The following is a 14,717-nucleotide window of genomic DNA, read 5'->3' as shown; positions in this document are numbered from 1 at the left end:
GCTTGGTTTCTTTCTCTTGCCTCATTGCCCTGGCAAGAACTTCCAACACTATGCTGAATAGGAGTGGTGAGAGAGGGCATCCCTGTGTTGTGCCAGTTTTCAAAGGGAATGCTTCCCGTTTTTGCCCATTCAGTATGATATTCACTGTGGGTTTGTCATAAATAGCTACTGCTATGACATACATTCCATCAATACCTAGTTTATTGAGAGTTTTTAGCATGAAGGACTGTTGAATTTTGTTGAAGGCCTTTTCTACATCTATTGAGATAATCATGTGGTTTTTGTCTTTGGTTTTGTTTATATGCTGGATTATGTTTATTGATTTGCGAATGTTGAACCAGCCTTGCATCCCAGGGATGAAACCAACTTGATCGTGGTGGATAAGCTTTTTGATGTGCTGCTGGATTCAGTTTGCCAGTATTTTGTTGAGGATTTCTGCATTGATGTTCATCAGAGATATTGGTCTAAAATTCTCTGTTTTTGTTGTGTCTCTGTCAGGCTTTGGTATCAGGATGATGCTGGCCTCATAAAATGAATTAGGGAGGATTCCCTCTTTTTCTATTGATTGAATTATTTCAAAAGGAATGGTGCCAGCTGCTCCTTGTACCTCCGGTAGAATTCGGCTGTGAATCTGTCTGGTCCTGGACTTTTTTTGGTTGGTAGGCTATTAATTATTGCCTCAATTTCAGAGCCTACTATTGGTCTATTCAGGGATTCAACTTCTTCCTGGTTTAGTCTTGGGAGGGTGTATATGTCCAGGAATTTATCCATTTCTTCTAAATTTTCTAGTTTATTTGCATAGAGGTGCTTATAATATTCTCTGATGGTAGTTTGTATTTCTGTGGGATTGGTGGTGATATCCCCTTTATCATTTTTTATTGTGTCTATTTGATTCTTCTCTATTTTCTTCCTTATTAGTCTTGCTAGGGGTCTATCTATTTTGTTAATCTTTTCAAAAAACCAGCTCCTGGATTCATTGATTTTTTGAAGGGTTTTTTTATGTCTCTGTCTCCTTCAGTTCTTCTCTGATCTTAGTTATTTCTTGTCTTCTACTAGCTTTTGAATGTGTTTGCTCTTGCTTCTCTAGTTCCTTTGATTGTGATGTTAGGGTGTCAATTTTAGATCTTTCCAGCTTTCTCTTGTGGGCATTTAGTGCTATAAATTTCCCTCTACAAACTGCTTTAGCTGTGTCCCAGAGATTTTGTTACGTTGTGTCTTTGTTCTCTTAAAAAATGTGTTTCAGTCATTCTCCCATTGTCTTGATGAATAGCTTCTGGCTTCCTTCTACATCATAATTTCCTTATCACATGGTTGCTTGACCCCACTCTTGGTTTTCTGTCCTAAACACACTTTTTATTCTTTATATGACCAGGTTGATAATTTTTCAAAATCTTTTTATTTTTCTTTCCTTTTGATTGTAGGTTTAATCTCTATATTATTTCTCTCTTCTCATCTTTTTTTAAGCAGTAAAGAGAAATCATGCAGCAACCGAACATTTTGCTTAGAGATTTGTTAACAACAAATATTCTAGTTCATTGCTCTTAAATTCTGCCTTTACAAATCCTTAGGGCATGGACACAATTTAGGCAAGTTCTTTGCAACTTTGTAGCAAGAATGGCCTTCTCTCCAGTTTCCAGTAAGATATTCCTCACTTCCACATAGGACCTCACTGGAACGACCTCTACTATCTATATTTCTACCAACATTTTGTCCATGACCACTTCGACAATCTCTAAGACTGAGGTTTCTCTACAGTTTTCATCTTCCTTGGACCCCTCATCAGAATCACCTTTACTGATCTGTTCAGGGTAATACATGGTTTCCCAGCATTCACTTCAAAACTATTCCAGCCTCTACCCATTATGTAGTACTAATGATGCTTCTACATTTTCAGAGATGTTGTAGCAACATTCCCACTCCTTGGTATCAATATCTGTCTTAGTCCATTTATACCACTATAACAAAATACCTGATCCTGCATAATTTATAAAAAAAACAGAAATTTATTTTTTATCATTCTGGAGGACAGAATAAATCCCAGATTAAGGCAATGGCATTGGTTTCTAGTGAGGATCTTCTTATTGCATACCACAAGGTGGAAAGTGTAAAAAGGTAAAAAAAGAGGCAAACTCTTTGTATTCACATAGCAGAAGTGCAGAAGGAAGTGAATCCACTCCTTCACATTATTTTTAAGGGCTCTCATCCCATCCATGAAGGCAATGCCCTCATGACTTAATCATCTCCTAAAGACCCCACCTCTTAATACTGTCACATTGGCAATTAAGTTTCAACACATAAATTTTTGAGAGAAATGGAAACCATAGTCGTATCATGAGAAAGACATCAAGCAAATTATAAATGAGAGATGTTCTACAAAACACCTGAGCAGTACTTCTCAAAAGTACTCAAAATAGTCAAGATCATCAAGAATGAGGAAAGTTTGAGAAATTTTCACAGCAAAGAGATCCCAAAGAGACATTATGATTAAATGTAAAGTGATATTCTTAGTTGGTATCTTGGAAGCTACTCGGAAGGCTGAGGCAGGAGAATCGCTTGAACGCGGGAGGTGGAGGGGTGTAGGTTGCAGTGAGCTGAGATCGCATCACCACCCTGGGTAATGGATTGAGACTGTAGCTGCAAAAAAAGAGAGAGAGAGAGAGAGAGAGAAAGAAAAAAAGAAAGAAAGAAAGAAAAAGAAAGAAAGAAAACAAGAAAGAAATTTATTTTGGTTGATTAATTATAACAAATATGTGATACCAATAGAAGATGTTAATAAGTTAATAATAGAAATGGTGTGGGGTATTTAAGAACTCACTACTATTTTTATAAATTTTATGTTTGTATGAAATTATTCTGATATTAAAAATGTTGAAAACATCTCATTCCAGCCTTTTTGTATTTACTGCTAGCATGGTAAAGACTTTTACTTTTTCCTTGTGTCTCTATATTTAAAGATATCTCTTGAAGGAGGCATAGTAGAATCTTTCTTTTGTAACCACTCATCAATCTCTGTTTTATTGGAGTGCGTAGATCTAGGATGTACAATATACTAGCTTATTAACTAAATGTGGCTATTTAAATTTAAGGTAATATAGTTAAACAAAATTTAAAAGTAATCCCTCGGTCTCACTGGAAATAAGATATATTTCAAGTACTCATTAGCTATTTAGACTTTAACAACTGTAATAGATATAATTATAAAATTTTCAAGTTATATTTGTATTTTTCAGAACTTAAAGCAAAAGGTAAAGTTTTATATTTATTCAGTTATCATTTGTTTTACATTTTTAAAAATTCATGTCATTCATGAAGATCTTTATCTTTTAATTTTCCTTCAGCATAAAAATATTTTAGCATTTTCTTTAAATTCGTCTGTAAGTGATAAATTATTTTAGATTTCCTTCACCTGAAAATTTATTTTCATTATGATTCCTAGAGAATATTTTTTTTAACCAGCTTTTTACCAGAGCTTGCAAAGATATTCATTATCATATTTATCATTCTACATTTCATTTTATCATGTCTACCTTTCTAAGTGTGAGTTCTCTGAAAGAATTAACAATACCTCATTTATCACAGAATTACCTACTATGCGTTATCTCTAATAGCGATTGTTCAATGAATTCTGTTAAGTGAACCAACATGAATATTAAGGCTGATGCCAGTACCACATGCATCAAAGGGGATAACATGCACCCACATAGCCCACAATGTCATTTAACAAAATGAATATTTATTTTTCACTCATCCCATAATTCATTATGTGAATATGCCAAAGGACAAATAAGGTTGGGAGGCAAAATCAAGGTTCTGTAGCAATCAGAGAAGCGGGGATTTTCCATGTAGTCGCTGTATTATTAGTTTTTAGATTTTCCACCAGATTATCTGCATCTAATTGGCCAATAAGAATAGATAGAGAGTGTAGAGTATAACCCCAAAGATTTTAGAAGCCAGGGCTGTGAGTGGTATACAACATTTGTGTCCACGTATTAGTCTGTTCTCACACTGCTATAAAGAACTACCTGAGTGAGGTGGCTCACACCTGTAATCCCAGCACTTTGGAAGGTCAAGGCAGGTGGATCACCTGAGATCAGGAGTTTGAGTACAGCCTGAACAACATGGTGAAACCACGTCTCTACTAAATACAAAAAATTAGCCAGACATGGTGGCACATACTTATAATCCCAACTACTCAGGACGCTGAGGCAGGAAAATCATTTGAACCCAGGAGGTGGAGGCTGCAGTGAGCTGAGATTGAGCCATTGCACTCTAGTCTGGGGCACAAGAGTGAAACTCTTTCTCAAAACAACAATAACAACAACAACAACAAAAAACTACCTGAGACTAGGTAATTTATATTAAAAAAGAGGTTTAATTGACTCACGGTTCTGTAGTCTGTACAAGAAGCATGGCTGGGGAGGCCTCAGGAAACTTACAAATGTAGTGGAAGGGGAAGGGGATGCAGTCATGTCTCACATAGCAGTAGATGGAGGAAAACAGAGAAGAGGGAGTGCTGCACACTTTTAAATAACCAGGTCTTGCGATAACTCACACCCTATAAGAACAGCAAGGGACATATCTGCCCCCATGATCCAGTCACCTTACACCAGGCCCCTCCTCCAAGACTGGGGATTACAATTCAACATTAGATTTGGGTGGGGACACAAATCCAAACCATATCACTAAGTTTCATAGAAATGTCTTTGTTCATGTCTTTCTATTCTCTCTCTTTTCAAAATGAAATTGAGGGACTTCTGCCTTAACCATGATTGTCCAGGAATTGCTCTTCCATTATAAACAACTAGAAAACTACAATCTACTGTTTTAATATATTGGACATCACAATACACAACATAGGGATGTAGTCACTGAGGAAAAATAAACAAACAGTAAAAACTATGATTATCCAAGTTCACTGTCTGGACGCCATTTGCAAGCCACATGGCAAGAAGGAAAGCCACAAAGAGTCTAAAAGTCTCACTGAGTCTGCTTAGGAACCTACTGTTTCCTAAGGAGCCTAAGAAGCTACATTTTTTATGACACTACTGCAGAAGAGAGAACTGCACAGAGAGAGCTCTAAAGATCTTCATGGAGGGCGAGGGAGTGGTATTTCCTTCAAGGCTTTGTTTACATACTGATCTGCTCATGTGTAAGAAAAAACTACATCGTATTGGGAGAGAACCACCGGAAAGCAATAGACTAAATAATTCTAGTCACTGATGCATAGCTGGAAGTATTTTATATTCACATCGAGCCAGACTGAAGAGACTTCATCATACATAGGCAATGAGCAGATTCCTCAGAAAGGTCACACTATAGTATGGAGCTAAATTAAATATATAATAAATGCTGCTCTGGATCTACCCTAATCAAGCAAGTCTCAATTTTAGCCAACTAATTGCAATTAACTTAAGTATGAGCCAGAACAAGTCCAACACTCTTTAAACAACTTCATTAAGACCCAGATCCCACTGATGAAAACATCAAAATATCCAATATTCAATCTGAGTATTTGAAAACAGCATAGCTCAGTGCAGGTTAGAGATTCATTAAATGTGGTAAATTGTCACTTACTTTGTTTTCGGAAAATGTTGAAAACATGATTTAACATAAAATTTAATAAATTGCAATGCATATTATACTTTTTAGGTAAATGCTTATAAGAATAAAATTTTACAAAACAAATTTAGGAGATATAAGAAAAAAATTAAAATTTTGATAAACTGAAAGAAGAAAGAAGGATAAAAATTACAAACGAACAAAAATGGAAAGCAAAAAAGATTGTGATTTAAACTGACTTAATGTTAGTGAATTCATTAAATGTATACAGTGTAAGATTTCCAAGTAATATGCAAAGGTTATAAGAACAGTTAAATAAAGTAAAATTTTCTGCTATACACAGGAGACTTTTAAATATAAGAATAATAAATGTTTAAAAGATAGAAAAATATATCCCATACAAATGGCAAACAACAAAAAGCTAACATAGCTATATTAATACCAGCCTCTCTCTATATATATAATATATATATGTATAGATAAGAAGTATAGAACAGAGAAAAAAGAAACTTAATGATAAGAGCATGTGATAAACAAAAAATATCTCTATCACAATCTTGCGCCAAAATTCTATAGAAGTACAAGTGACACAAAAATGGAGAAGGGAAGTGCTGGGAAGGAAAGGGCGTGGTTCCTTTAAATGATACAGAAGTGGGGTAAGGCATGATCCCTGGCTAGGGCTCCACCCCTGGACCTGCGCCCATGAACCTAGGTGAGTACAGGCATTTTTGTTTTTCTGCCCAAATGTTGCATTTCCCAAGACCACCCTGGCCTGCTATGCCCCCATCCTGTGCCTATAAAACCCCCGAGACATTAACAGGCAGACACACAGGCGGCTGGACTTCGAGAGGAGCATGTCAGCAGAGGCACACATGGGCAGCTGGATGTCGATAGGAGCACATCATCAGGCACTGGCATGTTGGCAGGCCACCAACTGGCAGAACAACGTGGAGTTTGGCTGAGACAGTCAGAGGAGAGCCTGGGCCACTGAGCAGCCCAACTCCAGGGGAAAACTATCTCCATTCTGGCTCCGCCATCTGCTGAGAGCTACTTCCACTCAATAAAACCTTGCACTCATTCTCCAAGCCCGTGTGTGATCTGATTCTTTTGGTATACCAAGGCAAGAATCCCACAATACAGAAAGCCCTCTGTGCTTGCAATAAGACGGGGGTCTAATTGAGCTGACTAACACAAGCCACCTGTGGATGGCTAAACTAAAACAGCATCCTGTAACACACACCCACTTGGGCTTCAGTTTTAAACATTCACCCCTAGACACTGCTGTGGGGTTGGAACCCCATGGCCTGCAGGTCTGTATGCTCCCCTAGAGGTCTGAGCAGTGGGGCACTGAAGAAGTGAGTCACACCCTCATTGCATGCCCTGCTAGGGGGACACAGGAGTTTCTCCCATTCAACTGGGGGCTCACTTGGGATCTTGGAGGTTGAATGTGAGTCAATGCGAAACTGTTGGGTCTGCCTTTCTTCCAAAACTCTGCCACCTCACTCTCTTTCCAGCAAGTAAGAGGCTCTGTTTTCCTTTCATCTTTTTTCTCTCTCTTTCATGGTTTGAAATGGCTCTTAACTTTTCCTTTATAATGTTACGAGTTTTGCTACAGGCTGCGACAATGTTACTGAGTAAAATAAGCATTTGGCTCAGCTGCCAAAGTTGCAAATCAGACCAACTGTTCCCGGAGGTGCCACGTATGCCTCCACCTGGACAGCCACCCGCACACACAGCTCAGGGCACCTCTCCTTATCCTTTCTCCTCCCAGATCAGGTGCCTAGGTGTGCCCACAGCAGGCAAAAGGCTGAGCCCAACAGCCACGAGAGGGACAGGAGAAAACCGGCGGCAGCCGGGACCCTACAGGCTGCTTCTTGCTGGTCACACCAACAGAACCTTTCCTCCCATGGTCAAGGAATTCAACCTGGTCTGAACCAGGGGAAGGATGGGGAAGTTATAAGGACTAGAGGGGCCCATTTGCACTAAGCAAGGGGTTCTTCCCACAGAATCTCTCCCCTTTTGCCCCATAAACTGTTTTTCTCTTTTTTCCTTTTCTAAGTGAGAGGACACCCCCTCAGCGCTGTTTCTGATAGGAAAGTTAAGGAAGGAGAGACTCCTGCTGGCTGATAACTGCAAATTCGGCAGGGCTTATTTGGAACACTAAATGGATAACAAAAAGCCTCTGTAATATCTTTTCAGTCTCAAACTCAATTCCAACCTTCAGGCTGAGACCCTAGAAAAAAAAGACCAGTTCTGAAGGATCCAAAGCCAGGCAACAGGCACAATGTAAATGGGAAGGACCAATTCCTGCTGACTGAACCCTCACCCAATGGAAAAAGGCCACATGCTTCATGGCATAAACAGGCCCACGGTACTCACAATTTGCTAACAGCAAGGAGAAAGGGAGGCATAGGTGAGGGTAGTTAATTCCTATTCTCCAGGCTTTCCTGGCTTCATGGTTACATACCACATTGGTACTTATAGCTGACACTTGTCAAGGTTGCTGGGGCTCGGCAATCCAGATCTTTCCTGACAATGTAGGATTGATCCAGCCCTCCTGTTTGCCATCTCAGGGAAGGCTGCAAGGGGCAAGCCCAGGGAATTAAAAATAGGAATCCCAGAAGTACTCCAGGCGGGGGAGCCAGCTCCCTCAAGCCCTACTCCTCCAGGTCTACCCTCACAGCTTCAGCCTCTCACTTGCCTGCTCCTAGAAATCCTCGCTCCAAACAAGTCCCAGTCTCACTCTTGCCCCTCCATCAGATGCCCATTGAATTTGGGCCCAGTAAGGTTCAGGTCCCCTTCTCCCTACAGGACTTAAAGCAAATCTAGGGGGATCTTGGCAAGTTTTCAGATGACCCTGATAGATATATAGAGGTTTTCCAGAATTTCACCCAAATATTTGAATTCTCCTGGAGAGACATTATGTTACTTTTGAATCAGACCCTGACAGACACTAAGCATCAGTTCACTCTGCAAGCAGCAGAGAGATTTGGGGATGAGCTTTGTATGGCATATAGTGTGAGGAAAGGGGGTGAATATTATCCAACTGGAAGAGAAGCAGTACTAGGGAATGACTCCAAATTGAATCCCAGTGATGAGATGGAAGCCTGGAAGAGGAGACACTTTCAGGTGTGCATAATGGAGGGCTTAGGTAGGACTAAAACCAAGTCTATCAATTATACTAAGCTGTCGATGATTGACCAGGTATTTGGTGAAAATCCCACTGCCTTTGTAAAAAGACTAAGTGAGGCCTTGGTAAAATACAACTCTCTATCTCCTGATTCAGTCAAGGAATAGCTAATCTTAAAGTTTATTACTCAGGCTGCTCCTGATATCAGGAGGAAGTTGCAGAAATGGGCCCTGGGACCAGACAGTACATGAGAGGACCCTCCTGAAAGTGGTACCTTGGTCTTTTATAATAGAGACAGGGAGGACCAGGAAAGAAAGAGGAGATACAGGAAAGAAGTAAAAGCTTTAATGGTCACCATGCAAGCCCACAAAACCCAGAGTTCACGAGGTACACCTGTTAACTGCTAAAATATGGCAAGAAGAGTTATCTCTCTCCTAAAGTTACTCCACTCCCATACAAGGTTTAATTTCTTTCACCAGGGTGAAACAGCTTGGGATAGAATGTTGTTATTAGTATATTTCACTTTTTTTCTCTGTAATCTTTGCCACTACATTTTTTCTTTGTATCATACACGTTTAACCCATGCATACTTAACCTTGTAAAACTTGTTTTTTTGTTTGTTTGTTTTGTTTTTTTTTCCCTCTCACACCTAGAAGCCATCGGCTCCTCTTTGCATGGAATCCTTAGATAGACCTCTAGAAGGAATCTGACCACTGTTTTCCCCAAAACAATACTCTCTGTCAGCAGGAAGCAGCTAAGACCAGTCATCATTCGTATTTTAAAGACAGTTACATGTTCTTCTTCAGAGGGGGAAAATGGTATGGAAGGGAGGAAGGGAAGTGCTGGGAAGGGAAGGGCATGGTCCCTTTAAATGATGCAGAAGGTGAGAAGGGCATGGTCCCTGGCTAGGGCTCTCCCCACTCCCCCCGCCCCAGGGCCTGTAACCACGGACCTAGTTGAGGACAGGAATTTTTGTTTTCCACCCAAATGTTGCATTTCCCAAGACCACCCTGGCCTGCCACACCCCCATCCTGTGCCTATAAACACCCCAAGACCCTAGCAGGCAGACACACAAGCATCTGGACGCCAAGAGGACCACATCAGCAGAGGAACCTACCCGAAGCTGGATTTTGAGAGGAACGCATCAATAGGCACCAGCATGCGGCAGGCCACTGACCGGCAGAAAGATACAGAGTTCGACCAGGGCAGTTGGAAGAGAACCCAGGCTGCCAAGCAGCCCAACTCCAGTGGAAAACCATCTTCCTTCTGGCTCCCCCATCTACTGAGAGCTGCTTCCATTCAATAAAACCTTGCACTCATTTTCCTAGCCCATATGTGATCCAATTCTTTTGGTACACCAAGGCAAGAACCCAGGGATACAGAAAGCCCTCTGTCCTTTAGGCAGGGGTCTAATTGAGCTGATTAACACAAGACACATGCCCACTGGGGTTTCAGCTGTAAGCATTCACCCCAAGACGCTGCCTTGTGGTCAGAGACCCATAGCCTGCCCATCTGTATGCTTCCCTAGAGGTTTGAGCATCAGGGCACTGAAGAAGCGAGTCACACCCCCATCGCACACCCTGCTAGGGGAAAAAGGGAACTTTTCCTATTTCACAGGGTAACCCTAGCAATACAAATCGAGACATATATAGCAAAATTCAACAGATTGAGCATTTGAAAGAGAAATCATCTACATTCATGGTTGTATATTTTAAACTTACATCTTTAAGTAGATGATAGAACGAAAGTAATTCATTAAGAGTAAAGTAGATTTAGAAAACAAAATTAACAAATTTGACCTAATTGACTTAATATATGTATCTATGTGTTTCTATAAAATGATATAATGTCCCACTAAACAAGTCAAGATTTTATATTTTTTTCAAGTGAACAGAGAATTATTACAAAGTGACTACAAATCTGCTCATAAAATGTGTCTTAAAAATGTAAAATAATTGAAATTTCACAGAGTAGTATCTCTGAGTACAATAGAATTAAACTAGAAAATAACAACAAAATAAAATTCTCATATCATCCCAAATTTGCTAATTAGGTTACACATTCCTAAATAACTCACATGTCAAAGAAGAACTCTTGGGGAAAATAGTTGAAACAAAATAATACTGAAAATATATCAAAACTTTGTGAGGTGGAAATTGAGTTTGGGAATGGCAGTGTAAATAAAATTAAGTCATTTTCCTTTGCTGATTACAACTAAAACCTCTAGGGAAGAAAGGAAAGGAAAGGCCTGGGCTCGATGGCTCACGCCTGTAATGTAGCACTTTGGGAGGCTGGGAGGTGGAGGTTGCAGTGAGCAGAGATCGTGCCACTACATTCCATCCTGGGTGACAGAGCAAGAGACTCCAGAAAGAAAGATATAAATCGCGCCACTGCATTCCATCCTGGGTGACAGAGCAAGAGACTCCAGAAAGAAAGATATAAAGAGAGAGATAGAGAAAGAGAGGGAGAGAAAAAGAGAGAGAAAGAAAAGAGAGAGAGGGATGGAGGGAGGGAGGGAGGGAAGGAGGAAGGAAGGAAGGCAAGAGAAAGAAAAGAAGAAAGGAAAGAAGGATGGAAGGAAGGAAAGAAAGAAAGCGAAAGAAAAGGAAGGAAGGAAGGAAGGAAGGAAGGAAGGAAGGAAGGAAGGAAGGAAGGAAGGAAGGAAGGAAGGAAGGAAGGAAGGAAGGAAGGAAGGAAGGAAGGAAGGAAGGAAGGAAGCAAAAATGGAAGATTGTGGACATCAACACTTGAGTTGGTAACAGAAAAATATCAGAAATATTGGATATCTGGGAAAAGTTTTTCAGAGAAATATATCAAGAAAAACATTGAAAATAATAAGTAGAAGTAGAAAAGATTCAAGATCAAATAGTCACAATTGCTTAAAGCAAAAACTTAAATCACTATTTAAAACAAAAATTATAACACAGGCATGTAGGGTTTAGATGTACACAAATACAATTCATCTGACAGTGATAAAATGAAAGATGATGAAGAAAGACTTAAATGGAAGTTTTCTACATTTTATGACAAGTGATGCAATATTAATATTTAGAAGACTGTGAAAAGACTAGGTATGATATTGTATTTCTTAGAGACAGCATTAAAACCATATACAAAAAGTAGAAGTAAAATGATGAGACATTAGAATGGCTAAACTCCAGAATACTGACAATAACAATTGCTGACGAGCATGTAGAGCAACAGAAACTCTCATTCATTGCTGGCTGGAATGCAAAATTAAAAAAAAAAAAAAAAAAGACAGTTTGGCAGTTTCATACAGAACAAAACATACTCTAACCATATGATCCAGTATTCATGTTCCTTGATATTTACTCAAAGGAATTGAGTTCATATGTCCATATAAAACCAATACACAGATACTAATAGCCTCTTTTTCATAATTGCTAAAACTTGCAACCAAGATGTCCTTCCATAGGTGAATGAATAAATAAAATGTGTTACATCCAGACAACAAAATATTATTCGGTGCTACAAAAATGTGCTATTATGACAAGGAAAGACAGGGTAGAAACTTAAATGCGTATTACTAAGTAAAAGAGGACAAAAACCCTACATACTGTTTCAACTCTACAACATTCTGGAAAAGGCAAGAACAACATATTGCCTTCTGCTTTGAGTCCTGAGTACATACTATTGTTTCTCTCTGAGACACTCTCTCTTACTCTTCACTTAGCTAATTCCTACATTTGTTTCTCATCAAAATTTAAATATTATCACTCAGAGGAATCTCCCCTAATCCTCAGTGAAAATTAAGCAATGTTTTTATCCTTATCACAATTTTTGTTATACATGCATTTGTGTATTTATATATGTCCAAGAATACATCATCAAACGGCTATACTTTTAAGTGCCTGTAAATTACAATCTTAATTCATTATTTTTACATAAGCATAATATTTCCTTTAGTACCTAATAAATTGCTCCAACAAAATTTAGCACTTTAACTCTTAAATTCTAATTTGTAAAAAGCTGTGGCCCATTGTACTTGTGACAAAAATAGGCTCTTTAAGGTAAAATTTTATCCTTGTTATTTAGTCTTAATTATTTCACTGTGAACTCTTTAACATATCAGTAAAACAATTGTATGGAACTACAGAAATCTTCCAAGTTTGTTTACACATAAAATTATTCGATTGCTATTTTGGAAGCTTTTAATTTATTCATTTGAAAAGGAAATGAAAGATGAGGGGAGATATATGAAATAGTTTCTGGGGGTATTAGAAAAACTGACAGATAATTTATTCATTATTGTTATCTCTTACATACTCATTTATTTTTTTCCCAATTTTATCTTTTTTAGTCAATTGATTATCCCAAAATTTTAGATAAAATAGTGCTAAATGTAAGAGAATATCCACAATATAAATTTTTCAACACTTTTGTTTCCTAACCACTCATCTACACCAACATATGTGCATGGATGCATGCCACGATTAATTTTATGTGTCATCCTGACTGGGCTAATGGATGCCCAGATATCTTGTAAAACATTATTTTGGGGTGTGTCAATGAGGATGTTATTAGACGAGATTAGCACTTGAGTGGATTGAGTGAAGAAAGTCACTCAAAGTATGCATCTTCCAATTCCTTGAGGGCCTGAATAGAACAAAGGGTGGAGAAAGGGCAAATTTGCTTCCTGTTTGTGCTTGAGAAATCCATCTTCTTTTGCCCATCCTTGCACATTGCTGCTCCTGGTTCTCATATGTTCAGACTGACTGAATCATGCTACCGGCTTTCCTCTGTCTTCAGATTACGTATCTATCTATATCTATATCTATCCCTAAATCTACATATCTATATCTGTATCTATATATATATGTCATCTATCTATCATCTATCATCTGTCTATATATAGGTTCTGTTTCTCTGGAAAATGTTGGCTAATTCAGTACATATATCACATATACCCTTCAATATACATATGCAAGCACTCATATATATGCATGCACAGACTCACATGCACACACACACAGAGCCAAGCTTTTCATTCACAACATTAAAAAACATTTTGAATAAAAAATTCTTAAGAAATTCAATTTAAGTATTTGCCAGAGGAATTTTTTTTCAAATGTCAAAATATTGCAAAATAATAGACTTTAAGGATATAGGAAAATCAGAACAAAGCCCGCTATATTTGCTCTTATAATTCTACCTAGGAGAATCTAATAAACTTTACAATAAGAGCATACGTTACAAGCTAAAGCTAATATCTGACACCACAGAGATGCAACCAATGAAACACTACCTATATTTCAATGAAGAGACCTGTTCTGTCATCCATTTTATACAAAATTACTAAATGGCAGAAATTATGTACTTATGATGAATGCCAATACACTGGCAAAATACAGTGAGTATTTTAATCTCAAAACCACCAGATATTTTTTTACAGCTTGGTTTTGCCTTCTTTTAAGGATTCATTTTATCCTTGGTGATACAATGCTGTTTCAGCAAGAAGTATCACTTATCAGGCAAATTAAATTCCTACTCAATTTCCTTACAATAACTCAAAAGCATGGATATCAGCGCTTTGGGATTCAAGGAGAATTAATTACAAGTGAGAAAAAAGTTGTATCTGTATATGTAACACATTTTGATGAATACTAAAATATTTGTAAATGATTATAGGGTTCATTTGAGCTGTAACATACTTAAAAGTATATGAGAAGCAAACAAATGTCTCTCATTTCAATTATCAGTTACATATTGAATATTTTTCTACCAAGAAAAAATCAAGTTCTACAAAATTATTTTAAGTTTTATTTTCTCTGTTGATGATTACTGGAGCAAACAAGCACAGACAAATGTAGTGTGTTGCTTATTTCTTTACATGACTATTTAAAATAATTGAGTCAATTATTGGGCATTAAAAAAAACAAGAAAATTGTTCAATTCCTGGATATCCTTGTTAACTTTCTGTCTCATTGATCTGTCTAATGTTGACAGTGGAGTGTTGAAGTCTCCCATTATTATTGTATGGGAGTCTAAGTCTCTCTGTAAGTCTCCA

This window comes from Colobus angolensis, unplaced genomic scaffold, assembly GCF_000951035.1.
Source record: "Colobus angolensis palliatus isolate OR3802 unplaced genomic scaffold, Cang.pa_1.0 Scaffold7, whole genome shotgun sequence".
Lineage (NCBI taxonomy): Eukaryota > Metazoa > Chordata > Mammalia > Primates > Cercopithecidae > Colobus > Colobus angolensis.
The sequence above is the reverse complement of the archived record's forward strand: the minus strand, read 5'-3'. Positions refer to the sequence as shown.